This window comes from Pteropus alecto, unplaced genomic scaffold (assembly GCF_000325575.1).
Source record: "Pteropus alecto unplaced genomic scaffold, ASM32557v1 scaffold81, whole genome shotgun sequence".
NCBI lineage: Eukaryota > Metazoa > Chordata > Mammalia > Chiroptera > Pteropodidae > Pteropus > Pteropus alecto.
The window spans coordinates 12,590,953-12,597,941 of NW_006433378.1; the positions used below are offsets into that span (position 1 = coordinate 12,590,953).

Genomic DNA, 6,989 nt, shown 5'->3' on the forward strand with positions numbered 1-6,989 from the left:
CAAAGTTTTGACATAGTTATACCTTGAGAAAAACTGTGACCTAAAATCAACTACATAGAACTAATATTTAGCAAGAATGAAGGATAAAAGAAATTATGCACCAGACTCATGTCTGCATGCTAATCTGACACCTTTCCGTGTCGAAACCTACCTACATACTGAATTTTCAGCTCTTTAAATGAAATGTAAAGGGTGTCAACTGTGTCCAGAGCCTCCTCACTTGTGTTGCCTGGATCCTGGTGGCAGATACAGCTCAAGATCATACTGGTGAGGTACCATTTAAGCATTCACTAAAAGAGGAGGTCATGAATATGGTTGCGTAGTTTCAACATTTGCACTTGGCATTGGATAATCAGTATGAGAATGTGAGAGCCTATGGTTCTTCGACTACAAAAGATCAAATATTTATTTCAACTCAGAGTAGCCATGCATGTCTTATGAATGGTCGCAACAATAGGACCTGGGCAGAAAACATAGAAGTGAGACTTGAAGCGCAAGAAGCATTTGCTATGCCACTGCTGGCTTAACATCTGAGGAAGCCACATGAAATGGGATGTCGATGGCCTCTAGATATTGTGAGGATGGCCAGTTTCGCTGCTTATATTTACAATGCTCATGTTAGTGACCATTTTAGAAGCTCTTAAGGTCCTAGCAAATTCTATTTTTCTTCATACTTTCTAAAACAAAGAACAAATCTTCTTGGGAAAATTGGGTACTTGTTAAGCTGCCCTGAATCATCAATTACGGTCATGCTTCAAAAGAAGAGAGGATAGACTTTAATAAAATGTCTTACAAGTGATCTCGGTTTGGTGTTTTTTTGAAACATCTGTGGTCACTGTGTCTTTAACATTAATCTTTATGGCAGGATCTTGCTCTAGACAGACTAATATTTATATAACAATATGTTCTATAATTGAAGCAATTTTAGTATACTGTTTTAAAAGTCTGGGCATTGTTATTAAATAACTTCTTGTGGGAAAGTCTGTACTGGACATCCTTGAGCTTGGATTCTGCTAAACTTTATAATCTGTTATCTAAATAGTGCCCTGGCTATATTCAACATTTTTATAGTCTTTCTATTATATTAGATATTTTTTACAACATCAGTTTTAACTAGTTCATCTCATCTTTTTTAAGGCATGGCAAGATATGCCTGCTGATAATACTTTGTCTACCTTACAGTTTTGTGGGGAAAAAATTGTAATATTTTGTGCCTTTAAAGATGTCAGTTTTCATCTACCAAATTAGCTTGTGTCTTTTCAAAAAAGGTAAAAAAGTAATGAATGACAATTTCTCTAATATGTACGCAATTCTTAATAATAATGAAGAAAACATAACTGGTGTAATTGAACAGTAAACTGGAGAAAATCTCCCAGAAAAATGGAAATCTGATAGTTTTATGAGGAAAAATATTTAAAAGGCTAATCTGTAATTCTGCTACTAAATTAATTTGAATATCAAATGTGTCTGAAAAAGGATTCTCCTTGTGTTAAGCAGAATTTTAAGATGTCCCCTGTGACCTTTACCTCCAGGTGTTAGTACTATGATTACGTTATGCTACATGGAAAAAGAGATGTTGCAGATGTAGGTAAGATTACTAAGAACTTGCATAAAATAGAGAAATTATTCAGGTGTTGTTAATCTAATCACAAGAGGCCTTTTCAAGCAGAGAGTTTTCTCACTGCAGAAGATGAAACCAGAGGGAACTGAAGCACAAGAAGGATTTGCCATGCCATCTAAGGCTTGAAAGTGGAGGAAGCGTATGGAAAAGAATTCAAGTGAAGCTAGAAAATGAAAGTGGTTCTTGGCTGACAGCTGAGAAAGGGAACAGGAACTCTAATCTTACTATGACAAAGAAACAATCCAGCCATCTACCTGAATAAGATCAAAAGAGAATTCTTCCCCAGAGCCTCCATCTAAGAACTCAGCATCTTGACTCAACATTTTGACTTTGGCCTTGTGAGAAACTAAGCAGAGACCCAGCTGAGCCTGTCTGTATTTCTCATCTACAGAAACTGTGAGATAATAAGAGGATGTTTCAAGTTTATAGAAATTTGTTACTCAACAATAGAATACAAAAATAGTCCTCAAATAATATTCTCTAAAGACAATCATCTTAAGGTTTTAAAATTTAAAACAAGAACAATTATCTCTCTTATAATTATGCCATAGTAAATCACAAAATGACCTAAGTGTATGGTTGGTTTCTATTTCTATTAGCATTCTATTATTCTAGAGATATTTTAAATGTTGACTCCTTCACCAAGAACTAAATCCACTAATGGCAATTAAAAAATACATGAATCCTTTTTTCCTCATTGGTGAAATAAAAATTTTTCAAAAGTTTGAAATGAACTAGTATGCTAAGCCTCTTATTGGTGAATTTGCATTTTATTTGGTATTAAAACTTAAGGCAAAAAATGAATATTCACTGCTGTATGTGATAGACTATATATTTGCCCCAAATTATTTTGATTCTGCCCAACCTTGCCATGGCTTCGTTGTGGTTTCACTGTATTTACACACACATCATTGACTAGATATGGAACTTATTTGGCAGATGGAAAGAAGACAGAAGTAAAAGTGGGTCAAGTAGTGAAATAAAGCTGTATGAAGCATAGACATGTTCCTCTAGTTCCTTTTTGGAGCTTTTATTAGGTGCCATGAAAAAGTTGGCCTCAGGTGAATGTGGAAACTTCAGATTGAATTTTACCTTTATCCACGGTCCCTTAAGAAAGATATATGGAGGTAACTTGGACTCAAACCAAATCCTAGAATCCAGCCTACTGCAGAGGTATCCACTGGAATCCTGATGAGATCAGTTTAATCTCAACCAATATACATACCTCTAAATATGAAATAAATGCTTGTTTTTAGCCATTGATATCTTGGGAATTTTTATAATGTTGCATTATCTCAATAAGAATTTAACCAGTACAGTCTAATATCATTTATAAAATACAAAAAGTATGTGATATAATGTCTTGGGTATAGAACAGGTATTATCAATTTTCTTATTGTAACAATCATAACAATGCTGCTTTTACTAATGAGTTTGATATTGACCTAACAAAACAGCAATAACAGGTGAAGGCTCCATTTTATTTTCCATTTTGATATCAATCTCTGTTGATTTAGCTTCTTCTCAGTGATGTACAATAAAGATAATTATCTAGTATAGAATGTTTTACAACTTTTTACTACATCATTCTTATTTAAAACATAAACTTATTTCCTCTCAATTGAGATTGCTGATCTAGTCATAACCACTTTCTTTAGGAGTATATGTATATGTGTATATATATATATATATACATATATATATACACATATAGTTATAAATATACATACACGCACATATCTGTTTTGTCCTCAAGATAATCATGGTAAATAATTATGTAGTAAACTATCCATAAATATTGCAGGACTGAAAAAATACAACAAAGAAATCAGTGACAGTGAATATAGTTTTTGACCATTAAACACCATCCTTGAAGACTGAACGGAAGCTTTCTACAGTTTGCAAAGAGTGAACGGAAAGTATAAAATTTTCACGTATTACTAAGAGGAAAGGGTTAAGCAACTGAACTATAAAGTGTTTAATCTTACTACAGAGGAAGGGGCACTCCAAGGAAGCTGGTTACAGAACTCATCTCCTTCTAAGAACATTACGGACAAACATACTGTTGAAAGTAATTGGTCTTGGCAGAAATATTTATTTGGCTAGGATTACTTAAAGCAAACAAACCTAGAATCTCTCGATTTGACTGCATGCTGCCCTGAAAAACATGTAAACTATATAATAATCCGGGTGTAAAATGGAAATGTTTTATGAGCTAAATTGCTCCCTTCAGGTGTGCATGGCTTATGTAGAAACCTCATCTACCAACCTGAGCCAGAGAAGGGCTGAGAAGAAAGGACATGGGAGGTGAGCCAAGGAAGGCAGCCCCAAACTCTCTCTGCTTCACCTGTGCAGATGACCTCTTACATACTTGAAATGACTACTAAATCTTGATGTTAGGTAATATTTCTGATTCATTTGAGTCTGTTTGATAATCCAATTTTTTTTTGCATTATCTAAATCACTTAAAATAATTAAATTTATTTACAATACTATATATTTGTAATGGTTAAGAAATGGGAAGTGGACTGGCCTCTTTGCATGTTTTTACTTTTAAACAGGTGTCTAAACTATGCCTAATGCTTAATTTCAAGTTTTTAAATCCCACTTTTATATAGATGAAGATGTATCTAGCTATACATATGTGAGTATGCCTAATTTTTAGACATTTCTGTTCTTTCAATCAATATACTATATGAAGGAGGAAGAAACTTTCCTCTATCCTCAAGGTTCTTTTAGCTGATATAATAATTATATCTACATGAAACAAAGAAAATAACCAAAGTTAACTACATATGTATGAATGGGAACCCCACATATCCTGAGAGATTCAAAGAAAGAAAGGGAAAATTTGGCGTATATGACATTCTCAGCTAAGGATGAGGTAAGGTGCCTTGGGTATCAGAGGGGAGGAAGGTCATTGCAGGCCAAAAAGAATAAATGCCCTGTAATTAGTAGTTTGCCTTCCCATATAAACAGGTCAAAAAAAAGTTATTTCTGATGATTACTCCTATTATAGGTAAGTCCCTTAATTTAAATTATGCAATAAGGGAGAGGTAAAAGTTTCTTGTGGGCCTGCAGGGTCTTAACTGCCTTCAGCTCAAAATTATTCACATGTCAAATTGGCATATTTTGAGGAGGCCTGTTCTGAACCCTGATAGTTCCCACCTCTGAAACTTCTGAGAAGTTTCACATTCCAGGAGTTTGGTGATAGATGGTTCCATATCTAATTAAACTAGTCTGTCTTGAGAACAGGTCAGTTCAGTTAAACAGTTGTTTAACTGAAAGCTAGGCCTATGGTATGAGTGATCAGGTATTTAATAAAACGCATCTCTGTGGGAAAAAAAAAAGTAGTTAATAACTGAAGCAGACTATGATCCCAGTTTCTGAGTTCTGAGGGCAGCCAATCAAGATTTCTCTAAGTCTAGCTCAAAGCATTTTCAGATGGAGTGAATAAAAGCAGTCACAATCTGATAGATTTTCCCGGTTTGCAGGTTTGAATGTCTCTAGTGATTTTTCTGCAACAGGCATGAACATTTTCTCTATCTTATGGTGATTTCTCTGAAGTTTATGTCATTATCCAACCTTAGCTTGCATGGTCTTGGGAAAAATGCTGTTTTAATTCTCAATAATTCCAAGTCAAAAAATGAGAGAAAAATTGGTAAGGTTGTTTTGGAGAGCCATAGCCAAATATTGGAGGAAACTGTAATTCAGTATCCAGTCCAGTTTACAGGTAGAAAACAAAAACTTTCAAAGATAATGAATAACACTAGAATCTAATAATTACAAAAGTATATTACTGAAACATGTTTTCTCCCTAAAATCACCCTCATCTTTAACAGATAGTTAAACTAAGACTAATTTGATTGGAAAATAAGTCTAGTTTCAATAAGTTTGGCCTCATTATTTATATTAGTCCAATAAGAATACTAATTAACTATATAGTCTCTTTTTAAATTTGCTTTGTTGGAATTATTCATGAGGAATCTGCAAACTGAACTATGAGGTCTCTTGAGACCAGAAAAGCCATGGCAAAGATTTGTCATCAGACTTTGTAATATCTATAAATTTGGGTGAATTCTTCTCTTCCTAAAGTGTCCAAAATATCTTGAGGTTCCTCTACTTGATAGCAAGTGACCTTCCAGTAAGGCTGATGGGAACCCTATAACGTACCAGACTGATATTTCCAAGTCTTAATTGGCTTTCATAAATAAATCTTATTTCCTTAAAGTTGTCTGGTCATATTTGAGTCTATGAATGTCTCTCTCAAATATGACATTTCAGTCAAAGCCTTAGTAATATAACCAGTTTCCAATAATATCCTGCTACAAGGAGAACAGATTCTTATTGAACTTAAGCAAGTAACAATAATGCCATGAAAATGACACCTTCTTCTAACCATCACAGTACATAATGTTGACATACAAAATTACTTTATTAATGATACACGTAGTGGAATTCAAAGACAAATATTTTTTTTTCTATTTTGAGCATTTAGCATTATGGAAAATAAAAATTAACTTTATGAAATAGAGCTACCTTGTTCCAGGACAGAGAATTATCTTTGACTATCAAAGATTAGGTTCTGCCTCATTGCCCAAGTAATCAGTTTCACAGTGTGACTACTTATGAAGCTTTATAGATGAATGCAATATAGGGGAAAGGTTTAGAAATATATTATTATGTCTACTTAAGAAAAATACATTTCACAGCATAGAACTTAAGCTAAATTTTTTACAGTGCCTAATGGGAAGCAAAGTGCACTAAAGGCTAAGTGGAAAGAATGAATGTTCAATTTTAGTTACAGGAAAAAAATAGATAAGTATATTTAAAGGAAACTAAAATCCAGCCAAATGAACTCTACCTGTTTGATACTTGATACTCCTCCAGTCTTTTCCTGAACCTTTTCTGAGACTATAAATAAGTCTATGTCATGCTGTTCTTAAACATAGCAAAAAGAAAAGCAGTTTAATGTAATACTTAAGATATGTGGCACTAATTAAAAATATTTTTTAATACTGAATATATACAAAGTAAAAACTACTTACATATTATTGAAATAAAACATAATAATACATGAGAAGAGTTGATAATTTTTATAATATACAAAAATTTAACATATGGTAATGAAACAACAAAGTTTTTCTAGAGACATTTCAGAAGGATACTTTAAATATATTCTGTGGTTGATATTAAATTTTTATTAAAATTATAAGAAAAATTTGCTTTTAAATAACATAAAATATAAATGATTTTGTAAATATTTTGAAATACTCATTTCTAAACATTTACATAAAAATGAGAAAGATACAGATTTCTATTATATGATTTTAAATCTTTAAAACTTTCAAACTGTTAATCTCCCACG

General features: G+C 32.9%; 1 pseudogene; it reads left to right on the plus strand.

Moving 5' to 3' along the window:
- Positions 1-609: 609 nt before the first annotated feature.
- On the plus strand, positions 610-1,403 carry LOC112476810 (annotated as a pseudogene).
- The last annotated feature ends 5,586 nt before the right edge of the window (positions 1,404-6,989 follow it).